The following is a 19,132-nucleotide window of genomic DNA, read 5'->3' as shown; positions in this document are numbered from 1 at the left end:
AATTCTTATAGTTTTTATATTAGGGACTAGTAAGATTTGCCAAGGTTTCTAAACTTTATGATAAAATTTCATCCTTAAAATTTTCCTTGGTTGTGAATAGCTCCAAGTTTTTGGTGAATCTTAGTAGTTATAAATTGGGTCAACAAACTTCAAAAGTTTTTATTCTTTCATCTTATTAATATCTTGGATGATTTACAAAGGATAAAGAATTCTTATGTTAATTTTTCTTGTACACATATTTACAGGGAATGAAATAGTGATGCAGATCAACTTTCGAAGGAATTAATTCACTTGGAATGGGGTCTTTGGTCTATTGAAGATGTCCTAAATGATCATTAATTCAAGTTATTTCATCTCCCTTTCATGGATAGGCTTGTCTCTCAAGCATAATGGATCCTCTCCTCTTTAGTTTTTTTCTTTTCTCTTCATATGCTACAAGTTGTTATCAGTGGTCATGACAAGGATGATGGAGATTTTTAGGTTGTATGCGATGATTTTTTATTAGAATGATCATGAGGTATGAACTTTCATTCATTTTAATGGTTTTTTTTGTGTGATCCCCTATGGTTAACTTATGTAAATTTTGTTTATTTTCTAATGTGAGATCAGGATATCTTTTTGTGGCCACTATTTGGACCTTGGTAGATCCAATTTGAATACACTCTTAATGTGTATCTACAAAATCTAATTTTTTTCATCTATATAAATAAAGTTATGGATTTTCCTCGAAAAGAAAATAAATAAATAAATATATATATATATATATATATATAATATATATATATATATATATATATATATATATATATATATATATATATCAGGATATCTTTTGTGGCCACTATTTGGACCTTGGTAGATCCAATTTGAATACACTCTTAATGTGTATCTACAAAATCTAATTTTTTTCATCTATATAAATAAAGTTATGGATTTTCCTCAAAAAGAACATAAATAAATAAATAAATAAATAAATATATATATATATATATATATATATATATATATATATATATATATATATATATATATATATATATATATATATATATATAGATATATATATATATATATATATATATATATATAGAGAGAGAGAGAGAGAGAGAGAGAGAGAGAGATCTATGTTAGACAATTGTCCTAATGCTACTATTACTACTTTTGTGATCAATGTGAGTTTGTGAAAGTTTGGCAAGTAGAGCATATTCTAAGTAGTGGGAACTTTGTGATTCTTAGTTGGTTGTCTTCATTCCTTGTTATATATTATATTTATATAGCCATATTGCATATTAGGGGTCCCTATATTAGCGTTAAGTTTCTTCATACTACTTAGGGAAAATTCGTTGTTTTCTCCAAAGAATTCCCTTGGACATACTAGGCCCACTGATTATGAAAATTTCCCCATTTTGGGTGGCTCATCAAAGTGAAGGATAAAACATGATACCACTACAATTACTTGAACACATTTAGGTGATTCTCGATTAGGCTGTAGGGTCATCTAGTGACTCCCTTGAAATATACATGTTGAAAATTCTCAATCATATTCTTGGGAAGAAGTCTATTTATCCATCTATAAAGTAACAAAATATGTCAACAATTTAATATAGGTACTCTAGAGTGTGCTTGTAAACCTCTCAAATACATAAAATATTAAGTGTTTCTTTTCCATTACCAACTAGAATCAAAATAAAAAATTAAGGGAGTGTTGAAATTTTCAAACTTTGGGTTGTAGGACATAGATAAACATGGGGTTGAACTCACTATTGAAGAGGAAGAGGACAAGTAGAAAGAAGGAAAATTTGAGAAAAAAAATGAAGCCTTAGTTGCAATGGTTATATTAATGATCCTTCAAACGACAATATGACACACCATTATATTCAAAGACACAAAGAATTCGAGCACTACTCCACCAATTTTGAAACACACCATTATAGAAAGTAGTGATAATGACTTTCATAAGGATGGGAGCTTAAGAAAGTATCAGTGGAAAAAATGGAACACATTAAAGCATGGGAGAAAAAATACTATGAAGAGATGAATGATTTGATATACTTTGATTCACTATGATTATACCCTAGCCACATGATTACGTGATTTGACACTAACATGTTCTCAAGATGGCTAGAGTCAATGATAGGGAAAAGCTACATAAATCTTTGATAATGTACACAACTACAGAGAATATAGAGGAACCAATAGATACATAGAGCCAAGTGGGTGCCATAATGCAAACCTTTGGCCCAATCATGAGATATAATCCATTGGTCCCTTTACATTATATTCCTTTTAAAACTTTACATGTCTGACCCATGGCTGCTAGGGAGATTATCAAAAGAAATTAGAAATTTGGAATGGAATTGTATATTGAACTAATTAAAGGGGAAACAAAATAGGATGCCTTACATCTAACTATTTTGACTCTTAGAATCACCTAACTGAGGTAATATGGAAAATCTGTAGTTGTGACACACTAATGTGGATATGAAAAACTAGATATTTCCATGACATGCACACTTTGAAGACCTAAAATGGTAGAATTATCTCAAAATAATGTGTTCACCACTTCTCTTGATCACTTGCATGCCTCTTACTCACTAGTGACTACTTAATTTTCTAGGTTGTAGGATAAATTGATAATAAACAAGGTTCAAAGAAATACATGAACACATAGTTTATTGGCTTGAATTTTCCACTTACTATTAAAGTGGAGTGATATTGAAGGAATTTCCAAGCCACCATTTCTTTGGATGAGGAAATCTATCAAGCTATAAGAAAATGTTTAGTTGTTAAGAAAGCTAAGCAAAAAAGGCTAAAACTTTTGCTGGATAGAAAATTTCAAATTCCATAAGAGGTTGATGATCAAGTGGGTGTTAACATAGCATAATCCATTAGATTGGAATATTTATAAGTTGATATATACTTATACCAATGTTATCAAGGCACAATTGAACTAGTTGAGGCCCATTGCATAGGCATTTTTAACGAATTATGGCAGCTAGATTAATATGTAGATAAACAATGGGGATGATTGACACAGAATAAATCTACACATATGAATCCATAGCATGCATTTAACTATCATTGAGTGATCAAACCTTCCTTTTGGACATGGAAAACCCAACTACACTGGCTAGACTTTGTTTGAATTTAGGTTATTACTGAATTGTTGGAACTTACCCCTTATGATCCAAGAGGATCTTGTCAGATCAGTTGCATAGGTTCAATTTCATCATCAAAATTCAGTCTGGTGTCGTCAGCTTCAATAGTGATTTTCATGGTGATATGGTTTCGATGTGTGATTATCACCCACCTCGCAGGTTTGGTTGTCCACATGGGTTTGTTGTCATATGATGTTGACAATGGCGCTTGCTGACAAAGAGGTGTACATGGGCTTTTGTATCTAAACCAAAGAGATGCTTTAACCTAAGTACTAGTTCTAAAAATAAACCTAAGTCCTAAAACCTAATACATTAACCTATCAAAATTCATGTATTAAAATATCCTATACGTAAAACCTAAAGAATTAAATCCTAAGTTTCAAACCCTCTCGATTCATTACATAATATTACAAACAAAACCATATTAAAAACATTACATAGACTGTAGCTCCTAACCGTCGGCCAAACCGCGTCGGAACCTTAGCCTCATTTACATGTGAGCGGATAAGGGGATAAGCCATTGAGGTTACCATGGTAGAGACTAACCGCAGCGGAGATTGTATAACCGTCGGGGTTATAACACATGTGACCAGATACAGTGTTAACCGTCGATAGTTACAGATTAAACTAACTACCGTCTACTAGCTGCGTTAGAACCACCTCTAGCATGTGATCACATAAACCGTGACTACGTTAGAAAAGGTTGACATCTCACCGTAACTATCGAAGGTAGTTGTCACATGTAGAGTCGACAAGCGGTTTCAATACCACTAGAACAAACCTGCAACCGTGTCCATTTTTGGTTAGACCATAGCCTATTCACATGGGTGGTCAAGCAACTCTCTGCCATTAGTTAAACCGCCAGTGGATATGTTTATTATTTGGTTTATTTTGGGTTTTTCATTAGAGTTTTGGATATTTAATTAAAAATACCATGTAAGTTTATCCTAAGGTGTCAAATAATGACAAGACTGAGGGAAATAAACCCTAATTTCAAGCTTATGCATCCCTAGACTCAGCCTAAGGAGTTAGAATGCCTCTAGAGGGCTATAAAACTAGTTTTTCTCATTGAAGAGAGGGGGGAGTGGTTTTGAGTTTTATGTGCAGATTCTGGAGGATATAGGTTTTTTTGTTTTCAGTGTAACAAGAGCATCCGGAGTCAGAATTGGGAACCGTGATAGGTGTTAGAAAGCTAGTTCAGAGATATTTCTTATGATAGTAACTAGAATTACCTATGTGCACACTAAGTTTGGTCAATTTTCTGTGTAATCAAACTCCTTGGATTCAATCCTAGTAAAGTCAGTCGCCCATATTGAAAGCAGACCCGGAGACGTTGTCATCAAGGACGAACTCCGTAATCAATCTTGTTGTCTAGTACCATTGTGTATTTTTTGTTTTCACTTCTGTTTTTCATCTTGCTTATGTTTATCATCTGTCGTAAAGTCTTTCTTCTCAAGATGTTCTCATAGTTTCAGTAATTTAAGTTAACATTCATTTCACTGTTGACATAATCAATTCTACTTCAGTTTTAACATATGATCATTTCAAATCATATAATTTGGTATCAAAGCAGGTTGCATTTGTAGAATTTTTCAGAGAATGTTAACCAGGTCGAAGTCGCAATGTTGAGAAGAAATCCTTGAGGAGATTGATCTAGATATTAGAAATGGAAGAGTCATTAATAAGTCGACCAGGACAAGTTCTGATGCAGGCGAAACACTAGAAACTAAGATGAGCAATGAACAGTTTCAACAAGCATTCTTGAATATGCATGAGATTTTGGGAGAACTTTACGAAGATAAGAAGGCAAGAGATGCAGCTTCTTCTTCAAAGACATCAAAGAAGGAGAAAGGTAAAGGGAAGGTTGACAAACCTTCGTCACCACGTTCATCACCATCATCTTCTTCTTCTTCTTCTTCCAGTGTAGAATATAAGACAGAAAAGAAACCTAAGAAAACATTTCTTTTGAAACTTGATGTAAAATTTGAGTTACCTATTCATGATGGTGAAATGAATCCTAAAAAGCTAGATAATTGGATTACGCAGTTAGAAGTGTATTGTCGTATTCAGAACATTTCTGACGATAACTTTAGTTACACTTAGAATGGGGGGAATAGCTTTAATATTGTGGGAAAGTAAAACTTAGATAGATGTAAAGCAGAAAGGTAAAGTCATCTCTTCATGATCTAACTTTTTAAAAGCTCTTAGAAAACAATTCTATCCTTTAGGATACATCCAACAAGTTGTTATTGATTGGCAATATTTTAGGCAAGGTAAATGGCAGAGTGTTCAGGAGTTTACTCAGGAGTTTAGAAAGAAAGAATTGGCACTTGGTATTTCATTAGATACACATGAAACTTTATTAAAATACATGGGCAGTTTACATTCATATTTGCAGCATACATTATTGATGTTTAATCCTCATGATTTTGATGAAGTGTGTGTTCAAGCCATACATATTGAATCAGGTGGCAGACCCTTCAAGTTTTCACCGCAATCATCCAAAGGGTTGGAAATCAAGGGTTCCAATGACAGTAAATGGAAGAACAATTCGAAAATAAAGAAATCAGCGATAGCTCAGAAGGAAAGACCTACTTGTTCTCATTACTAGAGAATCGGTCATGATGAATCTAAGTGTTTGAAACTTCATCCGGAACTTAAGCCCAAAAGGTTCCTTAAGGAAAAGGATGAAAAGAATGCAATTGCAGTAGTCCAACAAGATCTAGGCTTCGATTCAGGTGATGAAAGGAGGATAACTTCCATAGTTTCGACAGGTAAAACTTCTGAACCAAAGAGATGCTTTAACCTAAGTACTAGTTCTAAAAATAAACCAAAGTCCTAAAAACCTAATACATTAACCTATCAAAATTCATGTATTAAGATATCTTATACCTAACACCTAAAGAATTAAATCCTAAGTTTCAAACCCTCTCACGTCATTACATAAAACTACAAGAAAAACCATATTAAAAACATTACAATGTAAATAAAAACATTACATAGACCGTAGCTCCTAACCACCGGCCAAACCACATCAAAACCTTAGCCTCATTCACATGTGAGTGGAAAAGGGGATAAGCCATCAGGGTTACCATGGAAGAGACTAACCACAATGGAGATTGTATAACCATCCGAGTTATAACACACGCAATCAGATATAGTGTCAACCGTTGGGAGTTATAGCTTAAACTAACCATTGTCTACTAGCTACGTCAGAACTGCCTCCAACATGTGATCACATAAACCATGACTACGTTGGAAAAGGTTGACATCTCACTGTAACTACTAGAGGTAGCTGTCACATGCAAAGTTGGCAAGCGATTCCAAAACTGCTAGAACAAACCTACAAACATGTCCATTTGTGGTTAGACTGCAGCCTATTCACATGGCCGGTCAACCAACTCCACGTCGTTAGTTAAACCTCCAGTGGATATGTTTTTTATATGGTTTATTTTGGGTTTTTTGTTAGAGTTTTGCATATTTAATTAAAACTACGATGTAAGTTTATCCTAAGGTGTCAAATAATGACAAGTCGGAGGGAAACAAACCTAATTTCAATCTTATGCATCCCTAAACTTAGCCTAAGGACTTAGAATTCATCTAAAGGGCTATAAAACTAGTTTTGCTCATTGAAGAGAGGGGGGAGTGGTTTTGAGTTTTATGTGCAAATTCTGGAGGATATAGCTTGTTTTGTTTTCAGTGTAATAGCATCATCCAGAGTCAGAATTGGGAATCGTGACAAGTGTTGGAAATTTCGTTCAGAGAGCTTTCTTATGATAGTGACCAGAAGTGCCTGCGTGCACATTCAGTTTGGTCATTTTTTTTTGTAATCGACCTCCTCAGATTCAATCCTAATAAAAATGGTTGCCCATCTTGAAAGCAGACCCAGAGATGTAGTCCATCAGGGATGAACTTCGTAATCAAGCTTGTTGTCTGGTATCGTTGTGTATTTGCTATTTTCACTTATGTTTTGCATCTTGCTTATGTTTATCATCTGTCATAAAGTCTTTCTTCTCAAGCAGTTCTCACGGTTTTAGCACTTTAAGTTAACATTCATTTCACTGTTGGCATAATCAATTCTACTTCAGTTTTAACATATGATCATTTCAAATCACCTTATTTGAGGTCATGACTAAATATAATGTGAAGTGGAGTTGATTAGGGGTGATTCAACATGTATGGTTGGGGCCTATTTGGCTATGACTAGGTCTTCGTATAAAATGAGGGCAAGGTGGCATGAACACACTATTCATAAGGAGAAATGAAGATTATGCCACCCATTTTGGAGGATTGTTAGAGATAGCCAAATATGATGGTAGTTTTGATCTTAGTTTTGAGGAAGTGGTTAGAATTGTTTCATCATGGCACAAGTAGTGGCCTATCTAGATAATCTATTGAATAAATAACCTCACCTATGAGAAAAGGATATAAATGAAAATGTCTCACCTTGTTTTGGAGTTAGTTAGTTGGAGAAAGAAAGATAACCATACTATATAAATATTGATTATTATTGAAGTTTTGGGTACAAGTATTGTTATTGTCTAGGGTTGCATCTAGAGACTTAGAGATTGTTATGTTGCAATTAGGATATTTCTAGTGATAGAAATTAATATAAGCATTCTCTTCCCATCCATTCTTCCTTATTTTTTCCTCTAGAAAATAATATAATCACCCCCTCCCTACTCTTGCATATTGGAAATTAGAGTCCTGGAGATTTTTATGTTGTTAATTCGATAGTTAATAAGTACATTAAGAATTTTTTTAATTAAATTTTTTGTATTTCTTAAGCCCTAATGACCCTTATCTTGGCAAGCACTTTGGGTGAGATCTTACCTCTCACAAGGGATTGAAAATGATAATGAAGAATACAATGACGAACTGAGCCAATAATCCATTTCTCTTGTAAGAGAAATTTCTTATAATCAAATCAATGCATTTGTGCACTTTTAGTCCATATCATACCTTTATCAAATCATATTTCACCATTGTAACTTTGAAAATAGTCTTCTTAAATTCATACACAATCAATGTTAATCCTTTGGCATGATAAACCTCTCACATATGACCAATGCTAAAGATTCAATGCAAGTTCTCTCTACCCTTGGTGTCAAATTGTTTGGTGCTAGTTAAACAAATTACTTGTCACGCCACCTCAACAACTCAATGGTCCACATTCATGAACATCATGAAATTATAGGAGAAACAATTTATCTGACCCAATTTAACTATTTTAATACATGAGTAACATTAGTGATCATGTTTACCAAGTTAAAGCATGCCTTAGAAGTCAACTTGAATTTAGGAAGTGAGGCAATGATTATTCTCATTCAATATACCTAAGATTACTAGATTTGGTCATCCTTTTTCATTCATAAATATATGTATGATGTATTACTCATGTTGATAGAGTTATTACATAACCCTAAGTGTTATTGTAGAAAAGTCATAACGATTTAGTCCTTTTGTGTCGTTGTGAGATCTAACTCCTCAATTATACTCCATACACAATTTAAGCATACATAATGCATCATGATGGCATTTTTTAATAGTTGTTATTATGAAAATAGATTGTAAAAATTGAATGACTCTCTATAAACAACATTGTTGCAGTTTACCTCTCAACTTATAGATTAAATGACAAGTTTTAAGGAGTATGATTGTTTAAATGTGTTAGAAATTTTTCCTTTTTTGTTATTTAAAATGATATAAGAGAAACTAGTTATTTAAAAAAAAATAGAGTAATGGAATTCTCTATATAGATATTAACATTCCACAATTATAAATAACGGTTTTCCAAATCTCTTTTATATTTAAAAGAAAATATTGTTTATTCAAAATTAGAATTTTTATAAAAATTGTTTGGCTAAATTCCAATAATGACAAACTGAAAAAAATCCAAATTCACAAAATATTTAACCACTTAAAAAAATCCATAAATTTTATGAAAAATAATCAATACGTTTGTAAAAAGTGTTTAGAAGAATGTAGTAAAAACTACTATATAAAACAAAAATAATTATATACAATATCATGATTTGTAAATTCACTATTATAATAAATAATCATATAGGATTTATTTCATTTAAAGATTCTAACATATTAATTAACTATTTTTCTTCTTTTTTAGTAAATGTTATAAAATTTTATTTTGCCTTCAAACTTCCATGAAGCAAAACATCTTAATTTAAAATGATTTTAAAAATTTTAAAATTCAAACTTCAATATTGAGGGAAGATGCAATATTCATATCAAGGTAGTGGATACGTTGAGCAAGGTAGGTTACTTTATAGTTGTTAATTCTACTCATAAAGTAATTGATATAACTCAAATATTGATGAAAAAGATATTTAGGTTGCATGGAGTGCCTAAGAACATAATATGAGACAGAGATTCCAAGTTCACTTCAAACTTCTGGAAATTATTGTTTATTCTTTTTGGAACCTAGCTAGCCTTTAACACTACTTACCATTCTCAGACCGATGGTTAAACAAAGAGAGTGAATAGAATTAGAAGACATGATGAGGATGTATGTGATGCATCAGCCAAGAAAGTGGGAAGGCTATCTTCCACTGGTAGAATTTGCATACAAAAATGGCTATTGAGAGTCATTGGGAATGCATCTCTTTGAGGCACTTTATGAAAGGAAATGCAACATCCCTAGTAGTTGGGATGATCCAGTAAATAGAGTAATCATTGGACCAAATTTTCTAAAATAAATGAAATGGTAAATGATTAATATCAGACAAAAGTTAAACGCAACCCATGCTAGGCGGAAAAGTTATGTATCCTAGTAGAGAATCCACAAAGAATTTTAGGTGGGAGAGCATGTTTATATCCATGTTAAGCCAAAGAAAATCTCATTGAAATTGGGCTCATGTGCCAAGTTTGAACCCAAATATTGTGGACCATTTTAGATCTTGGAGAGAGTGGGGCCAGTGGCCTACCAATTGGCCTTGCCACCCACAGTAAAAGCACACAATGTTTTTCATGTTTCCTTACTTAAGAAATATGTTCATTATAATAATCACATTATTGATTGGTATATGATATAAGTAGAATCAGAAGGATAGTTCCAACCATAGCCACTGTGTGTCCTGGACTAGGGCAAATCACACTATGGACTCAAGCAATAGAATAGGTCAAGGTGCAATGGAGCACTTTCGACCCGATGACATCACCTGGGAAATGGTTGAGCAAATAAAGGCATTGTACCTATATTTTTCTTGTTGAATAAGTGGATGTAAGATCTATGTGTGAAGCTCATTTATATTTTATCTTTTTCTAATAAGAACATAGATGATGATGTTCCCTTTAAATGGGTGGGGTTTTTGACACCTGTGGTGGACTTCCACATGATTTTTGTAATGTAATGACACTTTGAATTATAAATAAATATATTCTTATGGAATGGCCTAAAGAGTGGGACCATGGATCAATTACCTAAGGAGGAAAATGAAAAATAGGCATGTGTGGAGCCAGATGACACCACTGTTTAATTTATGGGAAGTGATCAAGAAAAGTTAGAGGAAGGTTCCAAGAGGAGCATGAAGAGACACCAAGGAGAAAAATAAAAAATTAATTGCACGTCAATGCAAGGGTTGGAATTATTCTTGATGGAGTGCAGGAGGAGCTCTAAAAAGGCATATAAGCTAATGGAATGAAATTCCATGAAAAGAGAAATTGTGACTAGGGAGAGTTCAAGAAAATTCTAAGGATATGGGAATGACTGCTTACCAAGAATTGGTTGAGAAACCACTCTAAGTTCTTTGTAAAGGACTGCTAATCCACATGTAAAAGGGTGATTTCTAAGAGGGGATTGATAAACCACCTAGGGTGCTTGATCTTGGGCTAATAAACCACTCTTAGAGTGTTTTCCATAGCTGATAAACCACCCAGTATTATAAATTATGTTGTACTTAACTAGCTAATAAGCCACCTGATTATATAAGTAGTCCTTTCCCTCTTGAGCTCAGTGTGGCCTCCTTCTAAAACTACTAAATAAAATTGCCCTTAGATCATGAATACATATCAAGAGTGACTACAACAAGTGATTCTGACTGGAGTGAGTTTAAGGTTGGGTGGAAAATCAAATTCTTGCCTTCAGTTTGGCCATTTTTCTTTAGTAAATGAATGCATTAGGTGAGGGCTTTGAAATTAAATATCTTCCATATCGAATATATGTATAGCTCTAAGAAAGGTTGCATGGTTGTAGGATGTTGGTGCTTGAAATTTTTGGTTGAAATTCCTTGAATGTTCTATGAACTTCATGAAATTGTTTCATGTTGTTGTAAGCTAAATGATTGAATTCTTTATTGTATTACATGTGGACATCACGTCTTTGTTTAATATGTTTTTACAATGTTAAGGAAATTGTTCAGGAATGTTGTTTCTTGCATGAATGAGGATTGTTAATGACCTGTGTAAGATGTTGAGGGATGATTTAATCCTTCTATTTATTCATGAGTTTGAAAATTAATCTAGTTACTTGAGCATTAAACATGGGTAGAATTTTCGTGTTGGAATTATCTTTTTGTTTTAATGATTTTCTTGATTGGCCTTTTTATGACTAAAAAATCTTAGGAAGGATAGCCCTGTCGACTTTAAGTCACGAAATATGTTCTTATAAATGTGTATGTATATGTAATTCGTAGTGGGAAGCATCAAAGCTCAAAATTGATAACCACTTTCACTTAACTAAAATCACATATGGATAATACTACATGAGAGTAATATATATAAAAATATAGTTGGGGTTGGTCGAGGCCTTATCAAAGCTCAAAGGAGATATCACCATGTTTATGCACCTATATAGGCATGTGTATGAACTTAAATATATATGTATATATTTCATCCTATGGTTGTGCTTGGGCTCTCTGATTTCCACGAAAGGTCAGGTAGTCGAGGCCCGAGTATGGTCAGAGGTCAGGAGGTTAGATCTGTGCTAATGTGCACAATGTGTTTCCTCATTGAGAGGGTCAAACCCAACTCTCTATTTTAATGTGAGGCCCTTGACCCAGTGACGTGGCATAATCCAAGGTGGCATGGCACCGAGAGGATCCCAGTGGATGGGGTCGCCATGTGGACACCACGTGGGTGCCATGTGGTAGCTTCTTATTGGTATGGTCAGGAAGTAGATGCATAATTTATAGATGTGTCACATGTCAGGACTTGGTAAGGTCACTATAAACCATGCATAATGTAAAAGTGTTATCGCATTGTGTTTTGGTGGCCAAAACTCAAGATTAGCCCACATGAAGATGACTAGACATGGGACTGGGTGGAAAGGCCCATTGGGTAAGGGCAAGGAAAACATAGGGTGGCAATTTATTATGTAATTGTGGTTAGGCAGATGAACGAGCCAGTCAAGGAATATGGCCTAGTGTTGTGACCAGGGTCGACAGTGGAGGCAAATGGGACGTATGGGACCAAGATAATTGGTGATGGATAATTGCCAGGAAATGAATGATGAGGATCCAATAATGAACGCCCCACCCTACCAAGTTAGCAAGGGGAGGGGGTGGTCTCATTTAAATCTTAGCCATCCAATATTAAGGAACATCATGACCATCGATTAGGGATAGCAGAACCATGCTCTGGAAACACGATAGTGGAACCCCCCACCCTCCCCTCCTCTTTTCTATATCGAAGGTGGGGAGAATCTACATTTGCATCATAGTCATTAAATTATGAAGTCGCCACGAGCGTTGGACAAGAGAGAGGGGCCTGCGGAGGGGTTAATGCTTATATACATGTAATTTGTGTGTGTGTGTGTGTGTTTGTGTCTTCATGTGTGTGTATAATAGAAGCATGGTGGACACACACACACACACACACACACATATATGCATTGGATTAGGAGGGGCTATAGAAGTTACAATGTGAAGGGGAGGTGGCATGCCACAAGGCCATCGAATGCCACAACTATGACATGGTAGTCGAGTAGTATTTCATGTTTAGACCACATGGGTGCCACGTGGTAGGATAAGAGTAGTATGTAGGGTTTTTTTTATGAAACTTTTGGAAACCATAACTTATGATCTTGAAGCCCATTTGAGACAAAATTGTATATCATTGGAATCATCTCAACAAGATGAACATGATGGTGTCATCTATTCTAGATTTTGAGTTTGAAAATGGTAAAAACTTTTAGACCCCATTTCCATAATAGAACATTGGGATTCAAATAAGCACAATAACCACTTCTTAAATGTTAGGGTGGTAAGGGGGTGTGTTACAAATCTAGTCCAATGATTAGTCTATTTATTGGATCATCCTAGATGATAGGAGTGTTGAATTTATTGCCATAAAGTGACTAAAAGGGAATAATTCCTAATGACTCTTGATAGCCATTGTTGTATGTAAATTCTACTAATGGAAGATAGTCTTCCCAATTTCTTAGTTGATGCATCACATACATCCTCAGTATGTCTTTCAATATTCTATTCACTCTCACTGTTTAAACATTAGTATAAGGATGGTAAGAAATGATAAAGGCTAGCAAGGTTCAAAAAGTAGCAAACAATTATTTCCAAAAGTTTGAAGTGAACTTGGCATCTCTCTCTGATATTATATTTTTAGGTTCTCTGTGTAACCTAAATATCTCCTTCATGAAGATTTGAGTTATATCAATTACTTTATGAGTAGTATTAACAACTATAAGTGAGTTATCTTGTTCAACTAATCCACTACCACCATATTAATATGAAATTGTTGGCCTCATTGTTATAGACATTTTTTGTGCCTTACAGCATAGATCATGAAATGTCAATAATCTGAGGGATCCAAAGTCCCTAAACATGTTGTTCCTACCCCTAGAGGAACAAGGTCAGCAAACCACAGCACTTCAGATCAGTTCTCCACTGAAAAACACTCAAAAACAGGTCAATTTTGGATCAAAGCAACTGCTCCACTGAGCATCTGCGCTGAATGTCAACTGCTCCATGGTGTACCTGCGCTGAATGTCAACTTCATCAAAGGCTACCTGCGCTGAGCGAGTTTGGACATGTGGAGGAATCTTTCCTCAATGTGTCAGTGCCCAGGAAGCTTCCAAAATGACACTTGGATCAAAAGATTCGCCAAATTGAAGAGTAAGAGGTTCTAAAACTCCGAGTGGAAGGTAGAATCTCCAAGTGGACTCAAGAACTGAAGAACAACTGGGGTTGAAGAGGACAACAGTCACACATCAAGCTGACTTATCTTCACTCCAAAACTCTATATAAGGATCTCATCCCATGGGATCTGGAGGCCGGAATTTTGTGCAAAGAATTGATGTTGGTTTACAGTTGTGAGTATTGGGTGATTGCTTGAGGGAGGTGAAGAAGAGATTTCTCTCCGTCGGGAAGGTGATGCTGGATTGGACCTTTCATGGTTGTATCACCGCCTGAACCTTACTTCCATATATTAATAAAGCATTTGAGGTTCTTCTATTCGCATGTGTTTCAATGGTGTATTGTCTTACTTGCGTCTTTGATTTATGCTAATCCTTGAATCGATTATGAATGCATGCCTCTTGTAGTTTCCTTTTCTTGTCTTATTTGCAGGATCTCGTGTAGCTGGGCCCGTGAAAAGACTTGGATCTGGAAGCAAGTGGCAAACAAAGGAGATTGGATCGACCATTTGCGCAAGACATCGGTAAGTGGATCTCTTCCTTCTATCTCTTGCATGTCATAAAGAAGAAACTTTAGATAGCTTTTCTTTCAGCTGTTGCTAAGGAACTGTCACCCTTAGAGTGGGTTAGGGTCATTCCGAGTTGGATACTTTCCCCCACAACAGACTGGCGACTCCACTGGGGATCGTGTCTTGTTGGTAGCTTGTGTTTCTTACTATTCATTTCTTAAACAAAGGGAGTACCGAATCGAACTGCATTCGAGTCCTTCGAATGCAAAGTAGAGGGCAGCTACTCTAGCCCAGTGCTGGGCATGTTTATGATCTGAAGAGCTGATCCACAAGGACTCTTTGTAGCTCTTTGTGATAGTGTTCATCTTCCTTTAATCACCCTCTAGTGTATACTTGACTGATAGCCTCTGATTTGGCCAAAAACCATTGATTTTTGAGCAAACTGTGACCCGGAATCTGAGAGAGACGAGAGTTGTCTCATCAGTGCAGCTGCAACAAAGGCTACCTGCACTGCAACGCAGGTCCCGAAGGGGCTACCTGCGCTGCATCTCAGATTGACAGTGCAGCACCTGCGCTGATCCAGTTTTGCCTTGTGCAACTGGGGTTCCCCACTGTCTGTTGCCCAGTTTTCAGTATTGTTTTGCAGCCTATTGTCAACCTGTATACCCAGCTGAAACCACTTCTCTTTGCCTTCATTCCGCCTCAGTTGTATGAAGAAACCGTGATTGTTCTTATTGTATTTCTTGCTGTCATTCACAGTTTCCCATAGCGAAAGTGAACTAGTCTTGCTATGACCTCTTGGATCTAGACCTATGAGAAAGTGTCGTTGTGATTCTAAGAGTTAGTTTATTGTTGTTCATAGCTTCTTGAGCATTTGCTTTCGTTATATGGTTTGAATTTCAGTATTTCTTGTGTTGAAACGAGTGAATCTTAAGGTGTTCTTTTGATTATTGGACAAACACTTGTTGCTTTCGCTTGAAATTGAATTCGAAATTATACAACAGCTTTCTTTTTGTAATACATCAACATTAAGGAAGAAGAAAAGAAATACTTGCATTGTGCATGTGCATTTTGACAGTTTGCATGTCGATTTAGGAAAAGTGCATCAGTGTGTGCTCTATGATCTGTTTGAAAAGATGATGTCTTTCTTTTCCTTCAGTAGTTAAGGTTTTCATAAGTTGAAAGAATTGAAAAAGCTTGCTTATCATTCTTAGACTGCATTTAGGAGTTGTATCATACATCACGTGGTGATCCATAAAGGCAAACTGCTAAGCAAGATCAACCTAAAAAGAACTGAATTTATCTAACAACGCTTTGAAACATAACGAAACACAGTAGAGGTCTAGGTAGAGACGTGAACCGGCGTCGTTAAACATAGTGACTGTCGATCTCTACGAAGGTGGGTGATTCCTCCTGAGGGACGATAGCACTAATACGGACTTGTGCCCCCGCGTACCGTCGCGTATATTGGGGGACCCTTATAGGAACAAAGCCTTTATCCATAGGAAGCCGTGTCGGCCGCCCTACTGATCGCGATGTAGTGAACACAACATTCACGAAGATCGACCACTCGTACCGTAAAACGTATTCTGTGGTTTCGCGAAAGGTTTGGCACACCCTCTGCCTAGAACTCCAGAGTAGTTTCTTTTGGCCTTTTTCAAACTCTATAACTGAAAAAGTCCATCCGAGCATTTGTCACTTCGGGCTCGTTAATACATCGAAGGAGACTAGAGTCATCTTTAGCTTTTTCTCGACTCTTAAAAAGTGAAAAAGCAAGTTGTGTATAAAAGCGTTGTCATAATAAAATTCATCTTAAACGGAACATAATCACCTCCTATTCCTGCGTTGATCTTCGAAGTTAGTCTTTTGGCATCGTAAGTTCTTGTAGAATCGCTAAGATATCTTTTGGATAGACTAGATATGTCTGAACAACCGTCAAAATCTAGGACTGTGTCGTCTGACACAGCAGCAGCAGAACCTCCTGCTGCTACTCCAACGATGTTTGTTGGTATACCGTCTATCCCGGAAAATTGTCAACAACAAGTCGGAGTCCAATCGGGGGCGACAATATGGTTAGTTCCTATTTCTTCATCCGGATTATCATCTGGTACTTCTTATGTTGAAACTCAACAAACTGATCCAATGTGTCTTCAAAAGCCAATTTACCCTTTAAGTACTGGATTTCCACCATATGGAGGGCAGTATGCTCTTTCATTGTTCCCTCCCGGAGAACAACCATATGGGAGTTTACAACAAGGTTCAGGTCAAACTGGAATTACATCCAGCGGTTGGGTACCAATACTGCCCCAACAACCAGGAGTTGTATATTCAATGCAACCAGTACACCCTGCGTCGAATATTACCACCACACCTGCTATGGCGAATGCGTCGCAAGTACAAGCGCTACCTATTGTAATACAACAACCTCTTGTCTCAGCGGCTCAATCACAATCTCAGGGTAGTGCCTCCTTATCTGGAGCGACTCAGGCTCAAACAAGTACTGTGACTCCTCATCTTGGTCAATCATCCAGTATTGGTCAACAGCAAATGGTCCAACAACCAGAGCTGGTTCAATCTCAACAACCGCCATTCCAGCAATCATATCAAGGACCTGAGCAACAAGTCTTTGTAAGTAATGGGCATCCATGCTATAATGGTTATGCCCATCAACTTTGTCAAAGTTGTCAGCATTATGCTGGTCTGCAAAGACCCATTGCTCAGGCGATACCGTCTTATCCTGGATATGCTTCGCCTAACCTGAACCAACAGTTGCCCTTTGTAGCAACTCTAGAATTACCAGATCTAAACCGGCTGACGAATGATCCAATTGCTTATGCCCCTTGGTGGCCAGCAATTCCGCATAAACTTCCATCGGACATTCCTAAATTCAATGGAAATCCAGGTGAAGACCCGTCGAATCACGTCATGACTTTTCATCTGTGGTGTTCATCGAACACTCTAAACGATGATTCGATAGGACTTCGCCTCTTCCAGAGGACATTGACAGGTCCAGCGGCTAAATGGTACATTGAATTGCCAAGAGCCTCTTTCGACAATTTCAGCTCCTTAGCCACGACTTTCTTAACCCATTTTCAATTATCGATAAGGTATGAAACGGGAACAGAACTCCTTACCAACTTCAAACAGACAACGGCCACTCACATATCTGATCATATACATGAGTGGCGACGTCGTCGTAGGATGGTGAAAACTTACGTTCCCGATCAGCTGTTAGCTGAATGGTTTATAAAGTCGTTACTTCCGGCTATAACGGAAGATGTGGCCAAGGGAGGAGTCGTAACAGAGGAGCAATTCATTGCTCGTGCTCAATACTTAGACTTAGTATATACTCAGTCGGGCACGCTCTACGACAAAATACCTTACGCCCCTAGACCTGAATTTTCAATTCCTCCCCCTCCTAAATCGAATACTAACTCTCACGCCAGTAATGGCGTGACTGGCAAACGCAAAATCTCTAGTCAAAATGAAAATGAGGAACTTCTTGCCTCAGAAGTAAATGCCATGTCGACCGACAAGAGCAAACGACTGAAGCAACCAGGGGGCAAGAAGAAAAAGAAAAGGAAAGGGAAACCCCCGACAGGGTGTCATATATGCGATGAGGATCATTGGACGAAAGATTGTCCACATATAGCTGAAGTTAAGAAACTCTTCAAGAGTTCAAAAACCCCAGCAGTATTGACTGATCCGTTTCCTAATCCAAGACAAAATCTGGTTGCTAATCAAAATGCTTCCCGATCCCAAGTGCTTATGTTGTCTACCTCAAAATAGCAGAATAATGCTTTGACAAGAAATAAAGATTACAGGAATCCAAAGCAGTTGAACAAAAAGGCAAATAAACAACCTAGTAGTTCAACAACAACTCTGACCAAAGTCGTGCCACCCATCATTCCTAAACCAATGATAAAGTTGCCAAAGGGAGTAGTACACAAATCGACATTTAATCCTCGTGCAAAAATAGCACAGAATTATAATATAATAGAGGACCTGGCCCAATCGCCGTCCGCTATGTCGACACTTGAGGTACCGCAAAATTACTACTCCCAAGAGCAAGCTTTACTATCAACGATAAGTGGGATTGGCCCAATGGATTCCAATCTTGTGGCCTTTGATCATAAAGGATATGACCCTACAGAATAGAGCATGAAATGTCAATAATCTGAGGGATCCAAAGTCCCTAAACATGTTGTTCCTACCCCTAGAGGAACAAGGTCAGCAAACCACAGCACTTCAGATCAGTTCTCCACTGAAAAACACTCAAAAACAGGTCAATTTTGGATCAAAGCAACTGCTCCACTGAGCATCTGCGCTGAATGTCAACTGCTCCATGGTGTACCTGC

This window comes from Pinus tabuliformis, chromosome 4_2 (assembly GCF_031772625.1).
Source record: "Pinus tabuliformis cultivar Carrire ecotype Pingquan chromosome 4_2, CPIR1, whole genome shotgun sequence".
NCBI lineage: Eukaryota > Viridiplantae > Streptophyta > Pinopsida > Pinales > Pinaceae > Pinus > Pinus tabuliformis.
The sequence above is the reverse complement of the archived record's forward strand: the minus strand, read 5'-3'. Positions refer to the sequence as shown.